The 13,687-nt window shown below is 33.3% G+C and overlaps 1 long non-coding RNA gene across 1 annotated transcript; it reads right to left on the reverse strand.

The window, feature by feature from the left end:
* Positions 1-443: 443 nt before the first annotated feature.
* Positions 444-12,988, reverse strand: LOC137980463 (uncharacterized). Its single transcript, XR_011118526.1, has 3 exons — positions 12,848-12,988; positions 7,681-7,792; positions 444-826 (listed from the first exon to the last, which is right to left on the reverse strand). It is a non-coding gene; the product is annotated as an uncharacterized lncRNA (long non-coding RNA).
* Positions 12,989-13,687: the final 699 nt, after the last annotated feature.

Raw genomic sequence — 13,687 nt, forward strand, 5'->3', positions numbered from 1 at the left:
GTTTGAAACAACAATAATTCCGGATAGAATTATTTCTGGTTAACTTTAATTACAGTACCATTTCCCCAGTTCATATTTTTACTTCTTTTATCCTGTGATAAAAAAAAAACTACAGAAAAAAAAACAGCTAAAAATTACAGCAAACGAGAAATGAGACAAAAATACAAATGTGTCAAATCATGCCTGTGTCATGTTGACATCCAGGCGACTCCGCGCTCCTTTTGACCCTTTACCTCCCCTTCTACGGCCTGCCACGCATGCTAGGCGACTCATTCTCTTCATTACTGGATTTGTGTGTGGAATATGATCTAAACTCAGCAATGTCCTCTGAAAGTCCCCGAATATCGAAGCAGAAGTCGCTCTTATTCTGGGTAAGGCCCCAGGAAAATAGTAACAGGAAACATAAAACCAGACAAGCTTTGATCAAAAACATCTATTTTTTTTTTCTTTCAAAATCTCCATTCATTCATTCATTCATCATCTCAACATGACTGATATATCCGGTTAATGCCTCGATAACAAGATTAAAAATACCAAGTCTCAAATCTTGAAATTTCGTCTTACGCGAAAACCACAAAGATTATCGTTTCGAATCAAATGTCACGAAATAAATAAAATCAACTACTTCATCAAGATATTCTTCCAATAAATTTCCAAAATATTCGTAATATTCAGAACGAATGTCCATCTTATACTTTCTCAATCTTAAACCAATCTTTTTCTTCTCCACTTCATTCAACTCCTGACCGTTTAAAATTCTCTTCATAACTTCATGACAGGAAGATAAGTGGGTTACAGTCTCCTTCAACGTCTTAAAATATTTTTCCTAAAAAACAAAAAACATCACGTCCAAAAACCGATAAACAAAATACTTATGAAAGATAAAAGATCAAAGTCTACCATTTCATCCACACTAGATAATTTAGTATCTAATTCCCAAAGCTCTGCCATTCTTTTTCCACGATGTTTTCAACACAATGTCTTCATATGAAATGATCAAAAATTATTTTTTCTTCACTATTTTAAAAAATGCATCCATAAATTTTCATGACTATGAAGATAAGTTTTCTCTCCGTTTTCACCAACAGCAATGAAGTTATAATAAAAACCATCCTCGTGATCAATAGAGGGTATTGTGCATTTGACGCGTGACTTAAATCCACCCGTCCAATGTCTGACCTCGCACCATTCCATGAAACTTTTCAATAACATCATTCCTTCTTTCGGCCAAGGACACGAACAGCATTTACATTCTTTTCCACAAAAACGTGAAGCACATTCAGGATGGATGAACATATTTTCTGCAACAACTTGTAACATCTCTCCGATCTTTATCCAGACTTTGATCACAAAAATAACAAATGTTCATTTTTTCTCTTCACGTCGATCCTGTAAACAAATCGGTTGCGGATCTCTCTTCTTAAAAACAGTTTCAATCCCCTTTTCTTCTCTACCTCCATCCGCTCAGACAAATGATTAACAAATGGAAACCAAATTCCCTTTTAATTCACTTTTAATGTAACCTTTTAACAAGTCCAAAAACATTCACAAAAATAGTTTCTTTCACAAAACACATAATGCCACATTGGATGATCAAATTCCTTCCGTATTCTATTTTCCATCAATCTATTACTATCTTGAAAATATGTCTCACCACAATCAATCACGAAATCATTATATGATTTTCCTTCTAACAACAACATCAGAACCGAATGAAATAAATCTCGATCCACCGTGTTATCAAATGGCAATTCCTCTAATTCACAGCAGTAGTATAGTAGTTGGGGGTATAAGCGCAAAATTTAAAAAATGAATTCGAATTAAATTACAAATAATAAATTCAAAAATGAGTTCAAACAAAAATTACAACACAAATTTTTTTTCTATACATTTTTCAAAAAGTTCAAACAAAGAAACAAATAATAAATCCAATTTTGCAATCCAATATGTTTAAATATTCGCATAATCAAATGAAAACAGGAAAATAATCATCATAGCGTGGCAGGGACTTTCCCATTATTTTTCAACCAATCACAACTTCCATTTTCTTTTTACCAAAATTGTTTCTCAAGTGAAGTTTATTTCCAAATTGGTTTCTATTTTGGAAGTGACTTTGGAAGATACAAGATACATTGTTTTCAAGTCATATGACAGTCGTATGATTTTTTAACCAATCAAAAATGTACCCATTTCAGATAAAAACACAGATTTGATAAATTTTCCCATAATCTGGAGAAGAATTGTCAAGTAAAGATTGGTTTTGTGAGTAAACTTTATCTCATTTTATTTTATAGTGATCGTAAGCATGACTTGTTATACCATTATCATGAATATAGCGCTTATCATCGAAGCAGCTAAGCGATACTTTGTTAAGCTCATAGCTTCCAAGTTGATGGTTGCTGCTCCTAATGGTTTTCTTGGTATGATAAATTTGTCTGTTTCTGAATAGCGTTTCTTTGTAGTGTTCATGTTTGATAGTGGCCTTGATGATGTTTCTTTTAATACCTTTAGGTGTCTTTGAACTTTCAGATATGAATACATTTTTTATCTTAATCCAACGAATTCATATACAGGAAAGTTTTGGCATTCATCTTTGAACTTTCCTATAACTTTCTTATTAGTTTTATCGTAGAATTGACTGTTTTCAGGATATTCACTGAAATCAAATTTATTTTCGGCATTGTAAAAGTCTGGATACACATCGGTTTCACTTTCATAAGTTAGTGAGTCTGTGTCTGTGAAGAATAATTTTGCTTTATATCCATATTTATTTTTGACGTAATTGTAATGAAAATCATACATTAATGTCTTTGAAAGATCCAAAATACACATTCCAACATAAGCTGGTCTATCAAGAGCAAAAGATTTCCTCATCCGTGACGAGTGTTACATTGACTCTTTTTCGAAGATTTTCCATTGTTTTACCATATACAGCATTATTCATTAGCTTTCAAAAGCAGTTTTTAGCATTAGTTCTTTTCTGGGTGTTAAAATCGATATACTGTTTTAGCCATGGAGATTGATCAAACTCTAGTACTCCATGAACTTTAGTGACTTTTAAGCCAAGATCAGTGTATAATGTAATGTTTCTATAATGAAGAACAATCATACTTTTCTTTGTTGTTTAATGTTGGAATAAGCACTAGATCTGTTGATACTTTGAATTTATCAGCTATTCTTTGGCAATAGAGTTGTACTTATGTGCGAGCCAGCGAGTCATGCGAGCCATGGTTGCAAGTCATGTGAGCCAACATGCCAGTCACACAGTTATTGAAAGCTAACCGTTTTAAAATGGGTGCTTAGACTTAATAACTGTTTATCAGCGCTATTTGAAACGGGTGCTTAGACTTAGATGCGAAATTCGCATGGCAGATTTGGCAGACCCTTGGCAATCATTCTGACAACATGTCTTTTTCCACTTTGATCTGTTCAGCTGCTAATGGATAATCATTATGCAAATTATGTAATTCTTTTGGATACTTAAGATCAACTTAATCCTTTTTTACTCTCTTCTGTAAGTACGTAATTTGTTTTGGTTTCTTCAGTAATCAATAATAGATGAATACAATCTTCATATTTTTCTTTTGTCACATAGATTGGAAAAGGTTGTTTATTTTCATAACTAAATACATTGATGTTGATTTAATGTTTTGTGTTTCAATTTTGTTTATTTGTTTAATAGTTACTGGAAATTCAATTCCTTCATAATTAAGATTTTGGGTAAATGCTCTGTCAGGTTTTTTTATTCTTTGAGGATCTTTGTTTTGTGGATTTAAATGTCTTATGTGACACCAAAGAAAGCATTTATTATCGTTGTTTTGTAAGTTTGTCAATCCTTTAGCACTATGTTGAAGTTCTTTTGGTAGTTTGATGTAAGAATTACCTTTCATTGGTTGATATTTAACAATATTAAGGTAAAGTTTGTCAATAGATTTAATAACCCAATTACTGCCTTCTGATATCCATTGAGAAATATTTGCTCTTTTGATAATTCGATTTGTGTTTTATTAATTATTGTTTGTGCTTTACTGTTAATTAAGCTGATTTCATTATTTTTTCATTACCTGGCTGCTTTTCAAATGTTATATTAAGTGTTTCAGTGAATTTTTGTCCTTTCATTTCATTTACAATTTTTTCAATATTAATTCCAATAGGTTTTCTTGTTTTTGTAATTCAATTAAAGGATCTTTGTTATTTATAATGCTTATTTCAAACGATTTTGTAAAGCTTTTTTTGTTTTTTGAATATTAATTTGTTTAGATTCAATTTTTGCTTTGGAATGTTCAATTATCAGTTTGTCTTCTAATAATATTATTTGTTTTAATTTAATTGGTTCAATTTTTATTTCATCATTATCGAAATAAAATAAACCATTGTTATATTTCAACACATTTTTTAAAACGTTTATGTTTTTATCATTTATTTTAATCAATTCTTCATCATTATTCATTTTCTATATTTATTTTTAATATCCTCTAAGACTAAATAAGCTTCATTTTCATTTACTTTTAAATTATGATTCAAAAAGTGAATAAATAATGCTTTCCAATTTTTTGTGTTTATTATTTGATTCAATAAAATTTTCGAGTTAAATTTAGCGTTTATTTTATTATAATATACTATAAGAAAATAATCTTTAAACCATTTTATAAAAATTCAAATAAATTTAAAAAATTATCAAAACTTTTATTTACAAAAAAATTATTCTACATGTTTTCCAGAATTTTCAGAATTTTTAATATGTTTTTTTACATCATTTTTATATAATTTTTATTATTATTACATATATCGCAAAACCATGATTTATGAGTCATATATTTTGTATTGTTTTCTTGTAATTGCTTGTATTTTTTCTTCTAAAGTAAAGTATTTAGTATTACCATGTGGTTTTTTAGTATTGCATTTAACAGCAATATTTTTTATATCAGGATTATTTGACAAAGCTGATAATAATTCTTTAACAAAAGCATCATCATCAGATTCATAATCACTATCACTATCGCTATCCGAAATCGAGTTTATTCTTTTCATTTCAATTTATTAAATTACTATATATTTAAATAAGATTTTTTATTTAAATATATGAATAAAAATTATTTATTACATTCATTTTTATTTTTACTTTTTAAAACACGTGTATAAGCTAAACAACAATTATTTAATAAACCAATAACTTTTTTAAAATTTGTCATCTATATTATATGATTATATGTTTTCCAAAAACGCCCTGTGCCAGTGCAGCCGGTTTGGCAGCACACAATAGAGGTCTTCGCAATTGATCTTGAGATACCATTTTTTCCACCCCAAACTCGGATGTCTCCTAAACATGGAGTGTCATCAATTAGTTTTCCAAAAGATCTGTGTTAGCATTTGTTTCAGTTTGATAAGTATTATCTGAATTAACATCAAAACTACATTGAGAAACAATAAAGCTGTCATTTAAATCATATTGATCTAATTGACTATTACTTTCATAATCATTACCAATTTTAAAATTATATTATTATATTAGAAAATATTTTTTGGTAATAAAAATTAAACAATTTTAAGATTGGAGTTAATAAATTTTTATTTCACCTAAGCTATTTTTTACTTGTATAACAAGACGCTCCATAAAAGCGTACACTGGATTGCCTGTGGTACGTGTTTAGGCTTTGGTAGATTGTGCATATTATGCTTTTAGCAGTGCTCATAATTTTTAGAAATTATGCCAAAATTATGCTACTTTCTGAAAATTATGCTCTCTGTCACCAAAACTATGCTACTTAGATCTTGAGTAAAATAAAGATCACCAGTAGCTTAACTCTATCAATTCTAACTTTAATGAACATTCATATAGTCCACCTTCCAGTCTTGCAGTCTTTAGCATCGAAAATACGCATGTGCGCACCTCAAAAAGCCAAATGATTAACAAATTCTATCAAAATCAACCGTTTCTGGGTTCTGAATCCGGGTCAGAAAGTTTAAACCCGCATACTTGTTTTAGACGCCATCCAAGCAGAGCCCTCAGTTCAGAACAAAGACAACTATGCATGTTGTTAATCTCTGTGTTATCGGTTATTGTACTGAAGCATTACGCAAGCCTGAAAATAGTCCACAAGAGCATGCTCTTGTGAGTCGTTAAACGATGAGTTAAGAATAGAGAATACTCGTTCAGCGGCTGCAGATGAGGGCTGCACCAGCAGAACCTTCACAACTGCAGAAGACCAACGGAGTAGAATATCAGATTGTTGGTCGCTGGAAGTGCTGGAAGTAGATGTACTCGAAGACGACGCCATCTTTGATCTGTAGCCTGAGGGGCCTAGCCGCCGAGCCATAAGCGTGGTGGCTTGAGGAGAGTCATGCACAGGGAAACCTGGTCTGCCAGACCATATTTGACCATGGGCCATAGCACATACCTCAACATTTTCCAAAAACAATACAGAAATAAAACACAAACTGAATTATTCTAGAACTATGATAGGTTTTTTTTTTGTTTTCAACGCATAAAAGTTCGGATTATGCTAGCAGTGCTAAACTGAAATAAAGGCTTAAAATAATGCTCGTTTTGCTAAATTATGCTTAAAATTATGCTAGCAAAATCTACCAAAGCCTTGACGTGTTACACAATAGCCCTTTTCACTAGTAATCTAGCATGCATGTGAGGCAATTTTGGGCTATTTTGTAGTTTTAACCCGAAATTGCCTCGCACCCACGTTAGATTACATTGTAATGCAAATGAGAAAAACTAACCGTGAAAAGGGCTATTGAACTGCAGGGTTCCAGTTAATTTTTTCAAGTGGGGGGTCATAAAGACCATTTGAGGGTCACCCACATGTCGCACCAGCAGAGGCCCTTTGGCTCACACGTTAACGCCTTTAATTATTTTGTAATATCCTGTCCCATTTGGCGTCTTTTAGTTTTTTAAGCTTTGATAATAAATTCAGTTTAAAGATAACAAAACACGCTCTTGAGTAAAATTCACTCATTTTTTCTCAGATAAAGGAAAAAGATAGATATAGCTCTGAATCGAATTCTCATCGAAAGATCAATGACAATCGATCGTAAAAAAGACGAAGATTTCTGCAGTTTCTGACTTTGATGATGTTTTGTCAAAAGGAAGAAATTGATCACGTGCTAGGCAACAATAAAGGTGCACGTGATCATCTTGTGTCAACTGAATGAACTACGGGAAAGCATGTCAATCGTTCGTCATTTTCAGAGTAAAACAACGTCTTTGGTTTTTTAATTGTGTTGTAACATTGAACTGAATATTTACATTTCGTCTGTCGGGTCAGAAGCCTTCTTTGTCGGGTTCCTGAGAGACGTATCTATTTTGACTTCAGGGTGAACTATTTACACAATCACGAGGTTGAGCAGCCATGTAATTCCATGAAATACAAAAACACACTTGCGAATTATCGCAAATTATCGCAAATCACAATGCTGACATGCATAATAGGGCAAGTTCGGGCGATCAAGTTGAGCGTGTGACCCGTTATAAATCCTTTTTCACAAAATGTTCCCGAATCGTCAAGTATCACCACAGAAGACAAGAACATCATTCTAAAAGCTTATTCTACGCAAAAAGTAGGTTCTGGAGGTAATTTTGAGATTGGAAATCAAGTTTACGGCAGACAAGAATAACATGGTTACGTATATTTATATTTAATTAAGTTAACACAACAGAAAGACGCTTACCTTATTTTGACACAAAAATGCTTTACTATTGCCATAAAAACTATCCAGTTAAGCTCGCATATTACACAACATGATGAATTCATAAGGGCCACCTTTTCCAGCGAAATATTTTCTGAAACAAACAACATATTTGCTATTAGAGGCAAAAATCCCTTCCTATTTCATTGCGTGTGTGAAGACAAGAAACTCAATCGTGTAAAATTACACTCCGTGTCAAAATTTTACTGAAAAACCCTTTACTTGAATTATCCAGCAAAAAATGGGCAACAAGCTTTCCTTCAAATAATTTTTGACTAACAAGAATTAGTGAAATTTCCAAGTGTTACCGGAAGACTGTGCAGATCCAAGTTGTTCAATTCCTTCTCTGTCTTTGTTAAATCCATAAGTTACCAGAGGATTTTCCATTTGGTTTCAGTGTTCCACATAACAGCACACTTGGTAAAATATTAGAAATACAGCTCACTTTGATTTCGGCTCGACAGGCGATAGATTATAAGTCCATCACTAGCCGCTTTTAAGATTTCAGATATATTTGTCTTGTTTATTCAATTGACGTTCCATTCTTGAGCTCCATAAGGGTATATTTTGTTTAAAGATGCACTAAAACGCCACGCGCGTTACAATGACTTTCAACGCCATTGCAGGTTTAATAATTAAATTTTCTCCAGTGTGCACCAAAGAAATCGACACATTACCCCAGCCCCCTCAAACCTAACAAAATACGCACAGAAGACTCTGTGCACAAAGACACCACTTAGCAGGGAAGTGACAGGCAAGACTTTTCCCGACATGGAAAAAAATAAAAATAAAAACAAAACGAAAAATAAAAAACCCACGAAATGAAATGCAGATTCCAACTGGGTTTGCCATACTGGCAACTCAGTAATAAAAGTATTATCATCATGTTTATCATAAATTTTATTTCCATCAAAATATTATTAGTTGATTTTATATTATAAATTGTTAAATCACAATTAATAAAATGGCAACAAATACTAATACAATTTTTATGTTTTGACATATCATATATTTTTTAATCAAAAAAATCTCTAATCAATACATTCTCAAAAATCATTTTATAATTTATATACAGAAAATAATTTTATATATTTATCAAATCCTTAATTGGTATCCAACTATTAAAATCATCACTATATCCTTTCCATTTCACTAAAGCTAGTTTCTTCCTATAATCTCTTTTTATAACTTTGTCAATTCTAAATACATCTTGTTTGGCTTTTCATAATTCAGCTTCATAAAAACTGCCTTGTGTCTCTTTATTATCTCGATGCTTTGTTTTGTAAGTTATTGGATAAATGTGTTGTATCTTATCAACTGTAAATATTTCTTCTGTCCAGTGTGGAGTATGACCTTTATCAAATATTTTTCTTTTATCCTTTGTTATTCGAACTTATCAACAATTTTGAATTTTGGTTTTTGTTTTGATGTTTCCATATCACCGTATAAATTAAAAAACACTATTCCTTCATTATTTTTATTTGAAGCTTCTGTTGGTGTCATTTTTATTGAAGTGTGCTTAGTGTTATTATACTGTTTTAATATTTTAAGCAAAAAGTCTAAATATTGTGTATTACCTTGGACAGTAAACTATTTCCACATTTTATTTTTAATTGTACGATTCCATCTTTTGACTACAGATGATTTTTCTTCATTTTCTGTTGAATATAGCGTTATTTTATTCTCAGATGAGAGATTTTTCACATGTTTGTTATAAAACTCACTTTCTTTATCAGTCCATAAAAACTGAAGTTTTCTACCATCTTTAAAGATGCTTTGAAATGCTTCTTTAACGGTTTCTCCTTGTTTGTTTTTCAATGGTACAATCCATCCATATTTACTAAACACATCTATCACCATAAGAAGATACTTGTAGCCTTTATCTCATTTCAACTAAGTCTGCAGCCCATATTTCGTCAATATAATTTGCAATAACACACCGCCGAGTAAAATTTCTTTTTATTGGTTTATGCAATTCATTTGCTAATTTTTCTTGCCAGTTTTTTTTTTCACGCGAAGGCTTTCTACGTTCTTTGGAACACCTAATCCAATTTTTCTTTTTGTTTGCATAATATATTTTACTAGTGTACTAAACCATGGTCTTTGACTAAAAAGAATTGTATTTTTTACCAGTTGGTGTTCTCAAATGCAATTCTCCAAGCTTTGCTAGCTGTTTTTGAATATCAATAGCACCACCATCGAGGTCTTTTCTATTTGTTTTATATTTTTTCTTTGGTCGTATTTTAGTTGACAATTCATTAAGAGCTTCTGAACCAACTTTATTTACAAGAGGATTCAATTTGCTCATACCATAATTAATCATTTTTGCGGTAATTTTGGGTTTCTTAAAGCTTCTGATCCATAGTATCTTCCCATTTCAATAGCTTTCTTACTGAGCCAAGGGATAGCATAAGTAAAAGTAGCTTCAGCAGCAATATTACCAAGATCAGATGCTATTTCTTCGCCGGTTGCCAGCCGGCTTTTCAGTTTTCCTGATTTTTAACAAATCTAATTTTTTTAAATTCCACATTCAGCACAAGTACAAAAGAACATAAGTCTACCATTTTTGCTTTTTTATAACCTGAAGGTTCAACACATTCAGTTTGTTTTTTCTGTTTAACACAATACGATTTCATTATATATATAAATGACATGTTTTTAAAATAATTGATTATAAAACGATTGTTAACCCATTGATCAATCATATCAAATTGGGCATTATGGATTGCTGCTAATATGCTTTTTCCATTTTGTCTTTCCAATAAGTAATACAGGCACCAATATACACATAAAAAACTCAACCTCTCTTGTATTTAATCGCCAGAATAGATTATTTGTTTGTTGCTTGTATTAAGATAATTAGCAACTTCTTTCGGTATTTTTAAACCAAAAGAGTCAAAATATTCCGTGTGTTTATCAATATTTCGATAACAAATCCAATGAGAGCCTGGTCCAATCTGTGAATCCAAATTAATTGTACCTGCTTCCTTTTTAATATGTTTTGGAAGATTGCCGCTTGAATATATGCCTCTAAAATGTTTGATATTAAGCTTTTTAACCCAATCAATCAGATGAAAGTTGCTTAGTGGTTTGTTAACAAATTTTTAAGTATTGTTCCTAAAATTGGTATGTTTTTGAGCGGTGAATTTGGGCCTAAAATCAATCCTTTGCCTTTTTTTGGTTTCTTTTTTTTAATTTTATTCCAAGACCGTGAACAGGTGGAATTTCATAATTTGTTTTTGGTACATATATTGGTGAAGATCTACGAGGTCGTGATCTATCAACCTGTAATCCTTTACCAAATAATTTTGGTAGTAACTTCATTGCTAATGGTATGCCAATTGAAGCAAGAGCACCTCAAAAACCACCGTGTTGCATTTGTTTTTTTTTTTGTTGGCCTTAAATACATATTACCACCTGTTTGATAAGCATTATTGTTATCACGCTTTTGTTTTTCACATTTTTCACATTCTCTTCTAGAAACGGCAACACATCACCAAAATAGTCGGACACCTGCTTGAGCACCTCCCACTTACTCCACCAAGGTTTATTGCTGTGGGACTTCATTGACTGTCCAGTTCTCTCCCTAGCTCCAAAGTAGCTTTGCATTAAAACTATGAGCAAACAAACTCACCCAATATTGGAAAAATAAGTCCAGAATGCTAAAGTAAAAATGACATTATCAATTGTATGAGAGAAGCATACAACATCCCGAATATTGGGATAAAAGAATAGTAGTTGCCTTATGGCAGCCCCATTTACTGAAGCACCGTTTCGCATTGCAGCAAGTACCATGACTGATCCGAAGCTGTGCTTAACAGCAATAATGGACATCAGTCTTTGGGCAAGTTCAACCCCCTTCATTGGCTTTGCAAGAATCTCAAGGCACACAAGGCGTTGTGCTGGCTTGAAATCAACCTGGACATAACGCACTACAATAACAAGTGCTTCGCCAAGTCGGGCAGTCCCATCCAATATAACCGACACTTCTTTAATTTCCTGAAGCTTGGCCTTGACTTGTTCTTGTTCCCTTGCCAACACAGAAGGAATAATGTCTTTCATGTGTGTACTTGCAGTAGTAAGACTATGGGCATACGTCTCAAAAAGAGGGCGCAAGACATCTATCTTGGAAATCAGTATGCCGGCTATAAGGAGTGTCTCAACTACCTCAAAACGAAAGACTCACATATCTGTTGGTAAAGTAGCCCCACTCACTTGCCTTTGCAAACATTGCTCAGTATTTTGGCTTTTGGCCTTGTCCCTTTTACAGTGCGACGCGCCTTACCGTGGCCACCTAACAAAGTTTTTTACAAATTGTCCGCCAATCAGGGTGTGTGAATTTGATTGACAGTCACGCCTCCTTACGAAGTTCGCACAGTTGTAAGTTAAACACCGTTGCATGGGTTGTTGAGTTGATGTATTTACACGTAGTTGTCAAATGTGAAAGTTTGTTGGGTGACCACTGTAAGGCGCGTTGCACTGTAATATTGGCGATGCCATTCAAGTGTTTTCGGGACTGCACATGTTTCTGTACAATGCTTTTCTTTACACCGACGATTTCGTGACATGCATTGCATCGTAGCTGCCCTTTGACACTTAATAGGCCTTATCACGGTTTTGACAGCCATTTTAACGGGTAGGCAAAGCGTAAAGAATTTGTAGTGTTTATATGGGGATCCGATGTCAAATAATTTTCGTTTAACACTAGTTCTGAAAAACTTATGAATTGAGAACTGAAGGTAACGGGCAAAAGATTATACAGACAAAATTTTAGGCACTAACCTTTTTTCAGAAGTTGCCCGGCAGCGATTTCAATTTTTCCATATATTTGTCTGTAATTTTTTCCCGCGAATTTCTCGTAACAATTTCAGACAAATGTATGGAAAAATCGAAAATGTTACCACGCAGCTTTTAACGAAGGCTATCCCTAAAATTGGTCTGTATAATTCTTTACCCTGTACCTTCAGTTCGCGATTCATAATTTTTTTAGAACTAGCGTTTAACGAAAATTATTTGACATCGGATCCCCATATAGACACTTGAAATACTTTACGCTTTGCCTACCCGTCAAAATGACGGTCAAAACCGTGATAAGGCCTATTCGGTCTTGAACCGAAGTTTTGGTCATTGGATTTGACATCCTACTTGCCTTGTACTTGCCCGACGTTCTAGCAACTTTACTTTCAGGTTCCATCATCTCTGCCCCATTTCCTCCAGCAATTTGAATGGGTCTTCGCTTTCTTGCACGACTTCCGCCATTTTGCTTTCAGCAATACAGGTAGCTGTTTTATATTTGGAATATTAAGACAGGGTACCCAACGAGACATCCATATTTGGAAGATACACCACAGGACATCCAACGGGACATCCATATATGGAAGATACACCACAGAACACCCAAATACAAAGTGAAAATTGTGCTTATAGCAAGATTTTTCGTTCGGTGTTTGATTTGAAATGGCATAATATATCAAAAATTGTCATTTTGGTAACAGTTGCTCGGAAAATGGAAAAAAATACTCAGAATTGAAAAAGTTGCTCAAAAGTTGCCGAGCAGAATCTGTCTATCCCTATCGCAGAGCCGCGTAAGTGCGATGATTTTTGGCATGACGCTAGCAAAATTATCGAATTTTCACTTGCCCAAGGCTGGGAGGCGAGCGATCTTTAGAAGTCGGAGGAAACTGGCTGAATTCTGGAGTACGACAAAAAAACAAGGTGAGAAAAAAATCAACCCGGTGCAGCCAACACATCACTCATGCGCACAACCGTTTCACCTGGTCAATTAGCAGCCATGGACAGCTGTTTCGGCTTTGCTAGGCCTGATCAGCATGGCGTATCTAAGGGTGCGTTTTTTGGGAAAATCCTAAAACAGATTTGTGATTTCAGACTGAATCGATTCTTCAGCGTCAAAAAAACGTGGATTCTTTAGCGTCAAAAAACGCAAAATCCGAAAAAGGATTATTTTCCATGACAACGCAGACAAACAAAC

Source organism: Montipora foliosa, chromosome 12 (assembly GCF_036669935.1).
Source record: "Montipora foliosa isolate CH-2021 chromosome 12, ASM3666993v2, whole genome shotgun sequence".
NCBI lineage: Eukaryota > Metazoa > Cnidaria > Anthozoa > Scleractinia > Acroporidae > Montipora > Montipora foliosa.